We start from the raw sequence: 16,334 nt of genomic DNA, 5'->3' as shown, positions 1-16,334 counted from the left end.
GTCTTATTAACTTTTGAGATATATCTCATAATTTTTTCCTAGAATTTTTAGCTTCATCTTTGTTTCTTTTTATAACAATAATTTTCTATAGGAAAAGCAGAAGTATAATTGTCTTTCCTCAGTATGCTAACTGGAATTTACTTTTCTATTACTGACAATTTAGAAAAGTTCCCATTCATAATATTATTAATGTTACATACATTGTAGGGATCATTGTCAATTGTGGGAAAACCTCTGTCAAGTTGTTTTCACAGGAGAGCTGTAAGATTTTAAGATGGTTTAAGTTTCTTATGCTGCAACCAATGAATCTGTCATCAGTTTCTTGGGGTTGAGACATCTGAGGTGAATGCCAGGTAAAATGGCACAATGGGTGTGTGTATATTACTACAGTCCATTCTAACACCAAGACATCAACAAAAACCTTTTTTTCCACCTATCTGAATGTCTGGTGGAGTATTTCTTTTTTATATTTTCATTTTTTAATTTTTAATTTTTTAAAATACTTTCCACTTTTATTTTAGACTCAGGTGGGTACATGTGCAGGTTTGTTACATGGGTATATTGTGTAATGCTGAGGTTTGGGGTATAATTGATCTTATCACCCAGGTAGTGAGCATAGTACCCAACAACTTTTCACTCCTTCTCCGCCTCCCTCCTCCCCTCTCTTGTAGTCCACAGTGACTATTGCTTCCATCTTTATGTCCATGAGTACTCAGTGTTCAGCTCCCACTTATGAGAACATGGATGCAACTGGAGGCCATCGTCCTAAGCAAATTAACACAGGAACAGAAAACCAAATAATGGCTTCCAGCTGCATCCATGTTGCTGCAAAGGGCATTATTTTGTTCTTTTTAATGTCTGTGTAGTATTCCATGGTGGTGTGTAGGTACCACATTTTCTTTATTCACTTGGTGGGCATTGAAAATTCATGCTGGATGTGGAAAAATTCTTAAGCGTATGGGGCAGTTCTATGTCTACAGGCTCTCTGGTGTTCCCAGACTTCACACAATGAGTGGTATTAGTAGCCCTCAATTCTTATGTCAGCTACAACCGACGGTTTAAATCTACACAGAAAAAAAAACTGTGAACCATATACACATATCCCACTAGACAGAAAGTAAATGAATTCCCAGCTCAACTCCCCCTAATCAGTCCCTAGATAGGGGCGTACTTGAGAAGTATAATGCAGGGGATATCAAAGAACAAAAAGAAAGTACTTGTAACTATTTAAATTAAAATACTATACTTTTTCAAACTATATACATATGACCATGTACACAGTTTGCTAGCACCCCTCCCAGGTCTTGGAAGGAGTGTGCACAGTGAGTGGCTCAGAAGCTTGAGACTCCCTAACTTCCCTCTCAATTCACGTATCCTTTTACCTGATTTGGCCAAAAGGAAGCACTGGTAAGAGATGGAAGGCTCCTGGCTTTTTGGATAAGGCCATTTACCTCTTCAGCCTAGGATGCATAGTGCCTCCTGCCTCTGTTAATCCTTTTTTGAGACAGAGTCTTGCTCTGTTGCCCAGGCTACAGTGCAGTGCCACAATCTCAGCTCACTGCACCTCTGCTTCCTGGGTTCAAGCGATTCTCATACCTAAGCCTCCAAAGTGTCTGGAATTACAGGCATGCACCACCATGCCCAGCTAATTTACTTTTTATTTTTAATAGAGAGGGGGTTTCACTATGTTACCCAGGCTGGTCTCAAACTCCTGACCTCAAGGGTTCTGCCCACCTCAGCCTCCCAAAGTACTGAGATTACAGGCATGAGCCATCACACCCGACCTACATTAATCTCTATCATCATACCATTTAGTTTTCAGATTGCCCAAAATATTTGTAACTACTTTCCACATTAAATTTATTCTGTCAGTCACCTAGATCTACTAGACTGGACTCTGGTTTATATTTGTTTTTTTTTTTTTTTGATCAAATAATATGCTCAGAAATATTTTTATATTTCTAAATTTGGCCTAAAGATTTTGTACAGATAGATGTCTATTGTCTACATAAACTTTTTTTATGAGGCACCTTGTTGAGCCCATAGGTTGATTTGAAGACCATTGTATCTATGTATCTTTGTTATTTATTTATGTAATTTCTATTCCATCTATCTAGAGGTAGGGCATGTAATTTTTCTCCATAATTGACAGAGCGTGCCAAAGGTGACATATGGTATTAGAGGAAAGCCTTAATTATGGGTGAGCACAAACCACAACCCTCTAAAACACAAGATAAAATAAATACATAAAATAGGGCCAAGTTATTAAAAATGTTACAAAGTGGAGTCTGTAAATATTTTAAGCCAAGTCATCTGGTAGCATTAAGGCAAGAAACAGAAAATTAAATTTTATTTAATTTGGAAAAGCATGCCTGGGGGAAATAATGTATAATTCAGATATATCTGAAAAAGAGCAAAGCCAGGATGATATTGATGCTGAAAGAGGATTTAGAAGAGTGGAGACAACAGATTTGGTGTTCGCATCGTCATCAGATGGTAACAATATTTTACGAGCATAAATTAGACAGCAAACTGATTAGAGAACAGCACATTTGGTATTAGCAGTTGACAGTAAAAAGAAAAGACGAAGTAGTATAGACTGGATTGCAAGGGACTGACAAATATGACAATGATGAGATTTTCTAGTTCTTTAACTTTTTTGTCGCTTTTTGCATTGGAGACATTTTAATAAATGGAATGAAGACTATATAGTACAGAGAAAATGATTCAGGTCCTAAAATTTGAGAAGGAACTCAAAGAAACTATCCAGTTAACCCTCTCATTGTACCAATGAAGTGAGGGTTAGACAGAATAAATTATTCACCCCAGGTCATTTAGCCAACCAAGGTCCTCTGTTTCCCCTCAGAATTTGGTTTATGTATAAATTTATAATTCTATAAATGTTGACTGAGGGAAATCTTATAACTAACTGTTAAGTATTTGATTATCATAAATGGTATAAAAGAATACAACATTTTTGCATAGATAAAAGGAATAATGTAATCATAGAAAATATCTTATTACAAGTGTTAGGTGCCCTGTCTTGTTCTTTGTGTTCTTGGTGCCTGCCTTGTGTCTGGCACAGAGAAGGCATTAAATAAGTAGGATAGTCACTAAATGTATCATTGGCTGATGACTAGGTGGTTGGATGAAAGGGAGGGAGGAAGGAGGGGAGGAAGGAAGGGAAGGTAGGTGAATGAGGACTTACAAATGGGAAATGTAAATCTGTTCCTTAATTTCCCGAGGAAGAATTAACTATGCCAGTTCTGGGTCATGCTATCTCAGACTGAACACAGAAACAAACACATATTTTAATCTTGATCAGCAAGGACTTCATATCCGGCAATATAATAAAGCTAGTCTCATTTCATGATCATATCTCAAAGACCTGAGATTGCCGAATGAGCTGTTTAGCAGTGTAAATAACATGAGTAGTAACTATTTACCTAAAATTACAAAGACCTCACTATTCATGATGAAGTGGAGGGATACCAAATTAGTGAAGAATCTGAATTATAGGACACAGTTTTTTTGCTTTTAGATATATATAGGAAATGGGAGTTGGCTAATATTATCTAAGAGATCATTTGAGAAAATAATTTTCATTAATTGATAAGAATTTATAATTATTATCTCAACTATTAGTAAAAGAATGCCTCCTACAAACTTAAGGCTATTTTGAAATGCTTCTCTGGTATAAAAACATTATCGGGGTACCTCTTTTACGCTACGAATCACATATGCAAACCTTTTTCTTCACACCACCCAGCCTGTCTGAATTTTCACAAATGCAGAATTAGTAGAATTAGTCTGAATTGATGAAGCTTTCCCAGACACTGCTGTTGTTGGAAACAACAAGCATCCTGTTGAATAGTTAACTAGAGATTTTGGACATGTGTTACTTAGAAAAAGTTTCAATTGAGCATGAGTTCCTCCAGCAAAATATGTCTGTCTCACTGATAGTGTAATAATCTAATACATTTTTTAAATTAATGAACAGAAAATTAGAGGAAGGTCTGCCATTTCTTTTTCTCTTTCCTCCCTCTTTATGTATAGCTGAGTTCAGTCATCATCAGCACTAAATTCCATTCAGAGTTCACAGCCATCACGATAGCTAGTGCAGTTTTAGGTTAAGCATATTTTATCCATAAATTGCTATATTTGGTTCTCGAGTTATTATTGCAGTTCCTTGGGGTACATTTAAATCCACCTTATTGTAATAGATTATGGAATATAGTGGCTAATGTGTCTAATGTAAAATAAATGACTATAATGATTTATGATGCGACACTTCAATTTTATTGAACATAAGGATCATTGTACTAAAATGGATGGTGTATTGCTGGTTTAGCATAAAATACTGAATAACATATTCAAGAAAATGAATGGCTTGGCCAGTTCATAATATTCTACCCCTTCAGCTGAGAGGTCTTTAATAAGCAAGAGTGTCATTACACTTGGAAATGTACGTGTAGGTAATCCATTATCTAGAACAATGACAGGGATCTGCTCAAGTCCTTATTAAAGAAGGAAATCTTTAGGAGAAAATGTAGACTTCTTTGGTCTTCCTGAAAGAATGATTTTCACCCAGCCACATAGCCACTATAATAGTGCTTAGCAGAATTGTAAGTGGCCTCTACATTTAAAAATTATCACCCTGAAACTCTCTCATGACCTGCAAGACAGAAGGGAATTTCAGAAAGGTTTTGATTTTTTCAGCATCGTCATCGGACAATATCCTTAATGTCCTTTTCTCTGTGTCAATTAACAAACCTTTTATTTTAACTCTTGTAGTGCCCAGCATAGATAGTAATTCATGCTCTGTCTTTCCCCGGGACTCCATGTTTATGTTTGATCACTGAATAATTAGATTTAAGAAGACCTAATTTAGCCATTAATTCTTATTAACTATAATATTAAAGATGATTTTCAATAATATATTGGACCAATTTGTTTGTTTCTCAGACCTGGGGAGATGAAAGAAAATTCTTATATGGCAAATGATGTGTTTAGATTAATGGTGAAGTTTTATCCTCTGAAAAGTGGGGGAACATGAGGAATAAGGGAAGTGCCATGCATGTTTTCTCACCCTCTTATCCTGGTGATCCTGAGATTCTGCCATCAAACCCTCAGGTCCTCCTGGGATACAGTTTAATGGCATAGACAATGCCCACATAATAACTAAATCCTTGTGGGAGTATCTTAATAGCATCCATTTCATTCCCTGGAAAGATAACTAGTTTCCCTTCTGTGGAATGGCCATGTTGAGACAGGGTGAGGGAGTTTGAGTATTTTGAATCTGACAGCTGCATTATAGGTAAGACTGTCGTCAATTCCATTACCCATTTCCCTTCTCAACACATTCTTAGTTTATGCCTGTTCTCCATCCCTTGGCCCAGACAATCTCATCTGACCAACCAAAATTAAAGAGCTGTCAGGTACCATAAAAACCCACGAATGAGGGTCTTTTCCTCACAGGCCTAAGAATTCCATTCAACATGATTGCATGCATGCATGGCAGTTTTGATTTTTTTCTCCTGAATAACAGAGCTCACCACTGCCTGAGAAGACACAGGTCGTGATGAGAAAGTGATCTGATGATGAAGTAAACCCTGTATTTATAGAGTTAAGGAGTTTTACCATCCAGAAAAGAGAGATGTTCACAGTGGATTCTGTACTGTGTGAGTTGTAGATGGACATTTATTGATTCAGGATATACTCTCAGATCACCTCTTCTTATTCTTTTGAAAAAGTGATCTAGCCTAGAACTATTCGTTAGAAAAGTAACTAGCACTATCTCAATGTCACAGTTTAATTTGGGTGGTCAAAAGTTTGCCATAAATCAGTCTGTTTCTGGAACAATGGGGATGTTTTCTCTATAACAAGGATCTTTTTTTTTTTTTTTTTTTTGCTAATGGATGTTTTGCCTTTGAATCTCTTGATGCATCAATCTAGACCAAGGCAAGCGCTGCTAAGGAACTTCTGACCCCAGAAGTCACCCCAACCTCTACAACATCCCCACACCCACTTCCTAATCTTTATGATTCCTCTCCACAGCAAATTCTGTGCAGTCATTGAACATTGCCAGAATGTTTTCAGAAAGAATATTAGGGCATTTTCTTTTTTTCCTTATACCCTCCTTATCTTTCCTCAAAATATTATAATAAATTAAAATGACTCGTAAGGTCTTATCACCATTCCATAAGGTATGACTTTCTCTGCAGTAGTACTCTCACACCAGCTTCAGTTTGAAACTATGGCTGATCATCCTTGGAACTGATCCATGGTATTTGCAGAAAAGGAGCTTTCCAGGACCAGGACATACAACTGAAAGTTTGGCTAATGAGAAGCCTGTCTGCTCTGACGCCATTACTAATTCATCAGTCCCTGACCCAGGATTTCCAACATTTTTCCCTTCTGCCATTTCCTTGCATTTTACTTTGTTCCTCATGTCAGATATTTAATTTATTGTTTCTAAATGCTAAATCTCACTTCTAGCACCAAAGTGATATTTAGAATCTAGACTTATATTTATGTGAATTCATAGGTAGAATTGTTGATGTTAACATACCTCTCAAAAAAGTGCTAAAGGAGCTTTTTGTGAAACCTGAGATTTACTTTTTTGTTTGTTTGTTTTTGACCAGAGATATGATTTGGCTTCTTTCCCAGTGAACTCAACTCCTGCTTCCTTCAGTCTTGTAGCATATAGTCAAATCCCAGGTAAAGCCTCAATGTTAATCAGTTAATCCCTTAAAAATACTTTGATTTATGGCACAGAGGATAGAACCTGGGAAATTTTGAGGTATCCACCCAACATTGATATTTAAACATGCTCATTCTTTATATCCTTCAAATTATAGGCCTGTAAGTCCATCACAGGAACTTTGGGTTTCCCTGTGGGAGCACTGTTTTTCCAAGTGGTATAACCTCAGTGTGGAAATCTGTGTTTAACAAGCAGATCTTTTTCGGTATGAGGCACAGTAAGTTTAGGATAAGCTTAGAAACCATCAGGCTTGTCGAGTACAATTATTCCTGAGTTAAACAGGACAAATGACCCATTACAAGTTACGTGTGATGCATTCAGACTTTAGGAACTTGACCAGAATGTCTGAAGTGTACAGGGAAAAACCATGATCATTTACTTGGATGGAGTGGTTAGGTACTGCTTCCGCCAAGCCAGAGGTAACTGAATATTGGTGTAATACTCTGTCTTTTTTGTTGACCAAAAAAGTTAAAATATCTACAGGAAAATTTAACAGAGATCAAAATAAAAATTTTAAATTGTGCTGTCAGATTGGGCACAGTGGCTCACACCTATAATCCCAGTACTTTCGGAGGCCGAGGTGGGCCAATAACCTGAGGTTAGGTGTTCGAGACCAACCTGGCCAACATGGCAAAACCCCGTCTCTACTAAAAATACAAAAATTAGTCAGGAGTGGTGGTGGGTGCCTGTAATCCCAGCTACTCGGGAGGCTGAGGTAGGAGAATCACTTGAATCCAGGAGGCAAAGGTTGCAGTGAGCTGAGATCGTGCCACTGCACCCCAGCCTGGGTGACAGAGTGAGACTCCATCTCAAAAAATAATTTTTAAAAAATTGCGCTGTCAGCCATTTAAGTCTTGAATCAATGCAAAGAGACCTTGCTCTTTGGTAGAAAGCTCAGTGTTGTGAAGTTGTAACTTCTCCCCAGAAGAAGCTGTGAATTCAGTGTGATGTTCTCTAAAATTAAAAAAAAGATTATTTGGGGAATTTGTCGAGGCAGGCAGTAAAAGGATGGATGCTAATTGATGTGATGATTCTTAAGTTCATCTGAAAATATTAAACGATAATAGTAGAAGGAAAAAGTTTGTAGAAAAAAAGAGACAGAAGGAAAGACCACCTTTCCATGAAATAAAATGCATTATAAGCAACAGCAATCAAAACAGTGAGTTACTGGAGTAGCAAGATGAATAGTGCAGCACTGGGTCTGGAGGTATTCCCAAATACATATGGAAATTCACTATAAGAGGTGGATATTGAAATGAGTGATGGAAACATATACTATTTAAAAAATATTGTGGGGGAAAGCAAGCTTCCTACCTCATTGCTTCCAACAAAATAAACTTCAGATATGCCATAGAGGGATAAATGATTGGGACGAAGAAAAAGTTGACACTGCAAAGTTCTAAAAGAAATACGGGTCTATTTTATACTTAGGGAGAGAGGACCTTTTTAGGAGTGACATGAAATGCAAGAGCTAGAAAGTGAAATATTGATTTGACCACAAAACAAAAGTTCTCATCAAAAGTCAAAAGACAAACAACAAGCTAACATAAGATATTTGCAGTACATACTACTATTTCAAAGATCTGATTTTCTTACTGGCCAAGTACATTCATTTATACATCCGTATACACATTGACACATGTATATAAATACATATATGCCATTTTAATTTCTCCAACTAGATCCCTAATACTTTTGTGCCCTGGAAGGATACAAACAAAATTTTTTACTGTGACTTTGGGACAATCTTTGAATTAATATAATTTTAAAATCATTTTTATAATGGCATAAGCATGTATTGTATAAACATAGAGTAAAATCTGTTGATACTGTGTTTAACTTGTAATGGCCCATAATTCAATGGTTCTTAGTCTTTTCGAAGACAAAGACTCCTTTAAGCATCAGAAGCTGTGGCCCCGATCCTCTGAGAAGTGCACATAAGTGCAGATACCCAAAATGCAATGTGAGTTGGAAATCCCTGCTCTAAATAGTTCTAAAGAGAGTCGGTCAGTGTTCTATTGCTGTATAACAAACCAACCCCAAACTTAGTTGCTTAAAACAAAAACCATTCTATTGGTTATGATTCTGTGGGTCAAATACTTAGGCAAGACTCAGCAGGTCCAGTTTGTCCGGGCTTCATATGGGGTTGTCTGCACGTAACTGGGGTCAGAGGATCCAAAAGGGCCTCACCTACATGTTTGGGGTCCTGGTCCCATCTGTTGGCAAGGGTGCCTCAGTGCTCCTCCATTGACCTCTCTCCAACAGAATACCCTGGGCTCAAGGCAAAAACGTGGAGGCTCAAGGCAAAAACAGAAGCCATGTGATCTCTGAAGCACTGGGCCCAGCCAACACACAGCATCACTTTCACCACATTCTGTTGGTCAAAGCAAACCACAGGGTCAGCCAAGATTGAGGGGAAATAGACCCAAGGTAGGAGGAATGGCACAGCCACATTACAAAAGGACATGTGGGATAAGAGCGATTGCTGTGGTCATTATTAAAGAACAACTTACCACAATAGAGTTATCTGAAAATGTGCCACTTTTAGCAACAGATCCATTTGTCCATTTGTGCCCTAACATTCATACGCAACAAAACATAGTAATCTAAGAGTGGCTGTACACTACAATAGTAGTCTACTCAATTTAAATTCCCAAGGATTTTCTTTAAACTTATTCAAAATCTTCCAAAATGAAAACTATGAATGTATACCTGGAATGGGAAAGTAGATGCCATAACTTTGGCTTGTATATTTCATCCGTTTTGATATGAAACATTTTCCATAACTTAGCTCTAGTTCAGGAACTCTTCAGAAAACCCACACTGTCCTAGATAATGAAGGGCCACACATTTTTATGGTGGACCTCTATGCCCACACCAAGATGAAGAGCTGGAGAAAAAACATAAACCACAAACCTAAAATGGATGAATATAGGGAAAAGATTTAGAAATTAAACTAAATTTATGATTTCAAAACCCAAGAAGACTTCCAGTTAAGTGTGTTCAGCTTCACTACAAGCTTATCTCCCTTCTTAAACACCATTCACATTCTAGTACCTTAATATTAAATGACAATAGGCAATCAAGGATCACCAAGCACATGAAGAAAGCCTCTGCTCAACTAGAAAGCGAAAGTAAACAAACACAAGATGACGCTCAAGGAAGCAGAGCTAAGAAAGGAAATGGAAGAAAATCATGAAAATCATTGATTTCTAGTCTCAGATAAATTAGAAGATACTGTATACTATTAAAGAGCAGGTTCAGGGCTGGACACAGTGGCTCACGCCTGTAATCCCAGCACTTTGGGAGGCCGAGGCAGGCAGATCACGAGGTCAGGAGATAGAGACCATCCTAGCAAACACGGTGAAACCCCGTCTATACTAAAAATACAAAAACATTATCCAGGCGTGGTGGCAGGTGCCTGTAGTTCCAGCTACTCGGGAGGCTGAGACAGGAGAAGGGCATGAACCCGGGAGGCAGAGCTTGCAATGGGCCTCTATTGCACCACTGCCCTCTAGCCTGGGCAACAGAGTAAGACTCCATCTCAAAAAATAAAATAAAATATTAAAAAAAATAAAGAGCAGGTCCAGTCAGATCTCCTCCTCTCTGGCTCCCTTTGCCATCTCTTTTTGACTTCTGGAAATGTAACTTCCTGTGTGTCTGTCTGATGGCATCATCAAGGTATCCAATGACATGAAGGTGCACAAGTTGTTGACACCAGAGGAGGTGAAGAAGCTCAAGAAGGTGGTACTCTTCTGCCTGAGTGAGGGCAAGAACTCATCCTCAAGGAGGGCAAGCAGATGTTGATGGGTGATGTCAGCCAGACTGTCAATGGCCTCTCCACCACCTCTGTCAAGATGCTGCCAGACAAAGACTGCCACAATGCCCTCTATGAAGCAAACTGTGAGACCAAGGAGAGCAAGAAGGAGGACCTGGTGTTCCGCTTCTGGGCCTGAGTCTGCACCCCTTAAGAGCAAAATGATCTGTGCCAACTCCAAGGACACTATCAAGAAAAAGCTAACGGGGATCAAGCATGAATTACAAGTAAATTGCTACGCGAAAGTCAAGAACGACTGCATCTTGGCAGAGAAGCTGGGAGGCAGTGCCATCATCTCCCTGGAGGGAAAGTTTTTGTCAGCCCCCTTCCTGGAATATCTGGAAGCCCCAGACCTGCCCACAGGGGTTGCAGGCTGCTGTGTTCCTGACAGACAGGAAGGGACTGGGGAATCTCAGCAGGGGGAGAGTAATCCTTTCACCCCAGTTGCCAAACAGCTCCCCACCAAGCCCTGCTTTTTCCTCTCCCTTCCATCCCTGACAGTTCTGGCCTTCCCAAATTACTTTTGATCTTCTGATTCCTCTTGGGTTGAAGTGTTAACAGAAAGGAGTCCTGATCCACACCTCAAGAGAGGGTCCTTAGATCTCATGCAAGAAAGAATTTAGGGCGAGTCCACAGAGTAAAGTGAGAGTAAGTTTATTAGAGAAATAAGGAAACAAAAGAATGGCTACTCCATAGGCAGAGCAGTGCCATGGGCTGCTCGACAAAGGATACTTAGTGATTTCTTGATTGTATGCTAAGCAAGGGGTGGCTTGTTTATGAGTTTTCTGGGAAAGAGGCAGGCACTTCCCAGAACTGAGGATCCCTTCCCCTTTTAAACCATATAGGGTAACTTCCTGATGTTGCCATGGCATTTGTAAACCGTCAGGGTGCTGGTGGGAGTGTCTCTTAGCATGCTAATATATTATAATTAGCGTATGATGAGCAGTGAAGACAACCAGAGGTCATTTTCACGGCCATCTTGGTTTCGTGGGTTTCCGCTGGCTTCTTTGCCGCAACCTGTTTTATCACCAAGGTCTTCGTGGCCTGTACCTTGTGCTGAGCTCCTATCTCATCCTGTGACTTAGAAGGCCTAACCTCCTGGGAATGCAGCCTAGTAGCTCTCAGCCTTATTTTACCCAGTCCTTGTTTTGGATGGAGTCGATCTGGCTCAAACGCTCTGACAGAAACAGACCATGTACCCCGCAGGCACTTCAGTTTTGGGGGAGGGTATTTTTTTAATAACACCCCAACTCCTCACCTATTCCTTATCCTTCCTCTGCTGCCAACTTCTAACTGCAGTGCTTACTCATGCTTGTCTGTGAGTTGTGTGTATAAATGGAAAATTGTGGAGATGAGCCTTCCCCATGCTACTGGTTCTTCTCCCTTTTTTCCTGGTCACGGCCACTCATGGAAGCAGGACCAGTAGGGGACCTTCAGTTTAGGGGTGGTGGGGGAAAGCAGAAAACAAAGTGGTGGGGCGAGGGGAAGAAAGAAATTTTGGAAATAAAGATAAAATTACCCAAGTGAAACAAGTTGTTAAATGCAAATTTTCTTACGTACTCAGTTTTAGCTAAGTCCAAGACCAACAGATTCCAAATCACCTGTTGAGACCGTGCGAGAGAAAGTGAGGCTGACATTACATCCCCTTTCATCACCTACCTGAAGCACATATGAAAGAAGATAAGGAGATTTATTTAGGAAGGCTGGTCATGAAAATTTCTTAAAGAGAGTTACCAGTGTGTTCTTTGCTGCTTATCTCCCCCTGGGAAAGTAAAGGGATTGCCCCCTCTACCCCAGAAGTGAAGTAAGTTGACTTTTAGAGAAATACTCAAAGATATTGCCGTATATCTCCCTAAAATTCTGAGGGTCAGTGTGATTGATATCCAACTGGACCTGTTAAAGTCAAAAGTGGGAGTGAGGCTGTCTGGAGTTGCCCCTAACTGTAGAACAAAGAGAAAGGGCTGCAGTGAAGGCTTGCTGCATCTCACTGATAGTTGGACAAAGGTTTATACTTCCTGAAGGTTGCATGTGGAAAGGAACAGAAATTGAGTCATCCTGCAAAGGACCCCCGGAAAGACAAGATGTCCCCAGTTGTCTATTAAGATAATTGTCTAATTTAGACTATTTTTAATACCTGAAAATCACCCAAGTTCCTTTCATGGGTAGAGAAAAAATTCAAAATAATATGGTTGACAGGCTATGGTATTAAAAAATACATTAAATAACTTCTTTTGATGATTTACACCTTAAAAGTCCAATTGTTTTTCAGCAAACTAGTTACCTTTGTAGTTTCATCATTCTTTAGCATCTCCGTAGTGGATCTGTTGGCACCTTTTGTTGTCAGTCCCTGGAATCTCTCCTGAAACATTGAGACAATCAGAAAACACAACGAACATCCTTTGATAGAAAGGAAAATATTTAATAGGTAGGCTGGGTGACAACATCAAGACACTCTCACAAAATGTAGGATAGAAAGACACAGGGATTATAAAATTAGGAGGGAGCAGGCAAGAGAGATTTAGATCAGCCCCGAAGGTTTAACATTTGGCTATTAAGAATTAAGGGAGAAATAAGAGAAAATGAATGGGAGGAAATTTTTTTCTTTTAAAGGGCATTTCCTGAGAACTGAAGAATATAAAATTTCAGATGAGAAGGGCAAAATGTCTAGGTACAGTTATTGGAAAAATTTTTTTAAAAGATTCACATCAAGCAGCACTGCTACAATATTTCAAAATAACAGATCCAAAAAAGGAGAGGAAAAGTTATAATCATAGCAGTTGGAATCAGAAAAACATCAGACTTTTTAATAGCTACATTAGAAGAGAGAAAAGCAAAAAAAGCAATATTTTTATAATTCTGACAGAAAATGACTAGTGACCTAGAATTCTATACCTGCCAAAACTTTTAAGTTTGAGCATGGAATAGAGACATCTTTAGATATGTAAGGTCACAGAATGTTTCTCTCCACTATACTCTTTACTAATCTGACCCTTGAGGTTTGGCTTTAACCAGATTAGGCAGTTAACTCTGAAACAGAAAGGATTCATGAAACTAAGTGTCCAACACAAATCAGAAATGTAAAGCAATGTTGAGATGATGAGAAAAGGTAAAGTCTCACATGACAGTTGTACAATGGCTCTAGAAAGAAACAAGTTCAGATTGGATACAAACAATGCAATTGGTACATTATCTGGTCTATTTGACTATTGGAAAGTAATACTAATAATGAGGCATATGAAAGAAAATTAAGAGTAGGTGTATAACTAAGCAAGTTTAAAAAGAGAAGCAACAATCAACTTGCAGAAAAATAAGAATTTGTATGAGAAATAAAACAGAGTACACTAGTTGGCTTTGCAGTACACAATACACAGTACTTATAAACACTATTTAACAAAAACCTTATCAAGAATTATAAATAGTTCTAAAGTATTATTAGTACTATATATCTTTAAATGAAGTAAGCAGGAGGATGGTATAAGAGAGCTAATTCCTCTTGTCCCATAAAGAATATCAATATGCAGTATAATATTGGTATATTAAGAAATAGCAATACAAGATATTTGGCAATCTAGAGATCAGAATAAACAGATGAGAGATTTAAGTAGTTACCTCTAGGCTGGGTGCAGTGGCTCAAGCCTGTAATACCAACACTTTGGAAGACTGAGGTGGGCGGATCACATCAGGTCAGGAGTTCAAGACTAGGCTGACCAACGTGGAAAACCCCATCTTTACTAAAAATACAAAAATTAACTGAGCATGGTGGTGCACACCTACAATCCCAGCTACTAGAGAGGCTGAGGCAGAAGAATCACTTGAACCCAGGAGGCTGAGTTTGCAGTGAGCCAAGATCATGCCACTGCACTCCAGCCTGAGCAACAGAGCAAGACTCTGTCTCAAAAAAAAAGTAAAAACAAGTAAGTGAAATAGGGGGAGGTTCCAAGATGGTCGAATAGGAACAGCTCCAGTCTACAGCTCCTAGCATGAGTGACGCAGAAGATGGGCTATTTCTGCATTTCCAACTGAGGTACCGGGTTCATCTCACTGGAGCTTGTCAGACAGTGGGTGCAGCCCACAGAGCGTGAGCTGAAGCAGGGCAGGGCATCGCCTCACCCAGGCAGTACAAGGGGTCGGGGACTTCCCTTTCCTAGCCAAGGGAAGTCATGACAGACAGTACTTGGAAAATCAGGACACTCTCACTCTAATACTGAGCTTTTCCAATGGTCTTAGCAAATGGCACACCAGGAGATTATATCCTGCGCCTGGCTCAGAGGGTCCCACGCCCACGGAGCCTTGCTCACTGCTAGCACAGCAGTCTGAGATCCAACTGCAGGGTGGTAGTGAGACAAAGGGGGGGGATGTCCACCATTGCTGAGGCTTGAGTAGGTAAACAGAGTGGCCGGAAGCTCGAACTGGATGGAGCCCAACAGAGTGGCCGGAAGCTCGAACTGGATGGAGCCTCTGTAGACTCCACTTCTGGGGGCAGGGCATAGCTAAACAAAAGACAGCAGAAACTTCTGTAGACTTAAACATCCCTGTCTGACAGCTTTGAAGAGAGTAGTAGTTCTCCCAGTATGAAGTTTCACATCTGAGAATGGACAGACTGCCTCCTCAAGTTGGTCCCTGACCCCCAAGGAGCCTAAATGGGAGGCACCTCCCAGTAGAGGCTGACTGATACCTCATACGGTTGGGGGCTCCTCGGAGATGAAACTTCCAGAGGAAGGATCAGGCAACAACATTTACTGTACTGCAGCCTCTGCTGGTGATACCTAGGCAAACAGGATCTGGAGTGGACCTCCAGCAAACTTCAGCAGACCTGCAGCTGAGGGTCCTGACTGTTAGAAGGAAAAGTAACAGAAAGGACATCCACACCAAAACCCCGTCTGTACATCACCATCGTCAAAGACCGAAGGTAGACAAAACGACAAAGATGGGGAGAAACCAGAGCAGAAAAGCTGAAAATTGTAAAAATAAGAGCGCCTCTCCCCCTCCAAAGGAACACAGCTCCTCGCCAGCAACGAAACAAAGCTGGGCAGAGAATGACTTTGATGAGTTGAGAGAAGAAGGCTTCAGATGATCAGTAATAACAAACTTCTCTGAACTAAAGGAGGATGTTCGGACCCATCACAAAGAAGCTAAAAACCTTGAAAAAAGATTAGACGAATGGCTAACTAGAATAAACAGCATAGGGAAGACCTTGAATGACCCGATAGAGCTGAAAACCATGGCACAAGAACTACATGATGCATACACAAGCTTCAGTAGCCAATTCGATCAAGTGGAAGAAAGGATATCAGTGATTGAAGATCAAATGAATGAAATGAAGCAAGAAGAGAAGTTTAGAGAAAAAAGAGTAAAAGGAAATGAACAAAGCCTCCAAGAAGTATAGGACTATGTGAAAAGACCAAATCTACGTCTGACTGGTACACCTGAAAGTGATGGGGAGAATGGAACCAGGTTGGAAAACACTCTTCGGGATATTATCCAGGAGAACTTCCCCAACCTAGCAAGGCAAGCCAACATTCAAATTCAGGAAATACAGAGAATGCCACAAAGACACTCCTCGAGAAGAGACGCTCCAAGACACATAATTGTCAGATTCACCAAAGTTGAAATGAAGGAAAAAAATGTTAAGGGCAGCCAGAGAGAAAGGTTGGGTTACTCAGAAAGGGAAGCCCATCAGACTAACAGCAGATCTCTCTGCAGAAACTCTACAAGCGAGAAGAGAGTGGGGACCAATATTTAACATTCTTAAAG

The 16,334-nt window shown here is 39.7% G+C and overlaps 1 protein-coding gene and 1 pseudogene across 1 annotated transcript in view; both read left to right on the top strand.

Annotated features, from left to right (window-relative positions):
* The window catches only part of RARB (retinoic acid receptor, beta), a 424,977-nt gene that overhangs the window by 133,599 nt on the left and 275,044 nt on the right, over nucleotides 1-16,334 (top strand). The window lies entirely within an intron of this gene.
* LOC105521898 lies at nucleotides 10,427-11,107 on the top strand (annotated as a pseudogene).

Source organism: Colobus angolensis, unplaced genomic scaffold (assembly GCF_000951035.1).
Source record: "Colobus angolensis palliatus isolate OR3802 unplaced genomic scaffold, Cang.pa_1.0 Scaffold411, whole genome shotgun sequence".
NCBI lineage: Eukaryota > Metazoa > Chordata > Mammalia > Primates > Cercopithecidae > Colobus > Colobus angolensis.
Note: the sequence above shows the minus strand (reverse complement) of the source record. Positions and strands in the feature narration are given on the sequence as shown.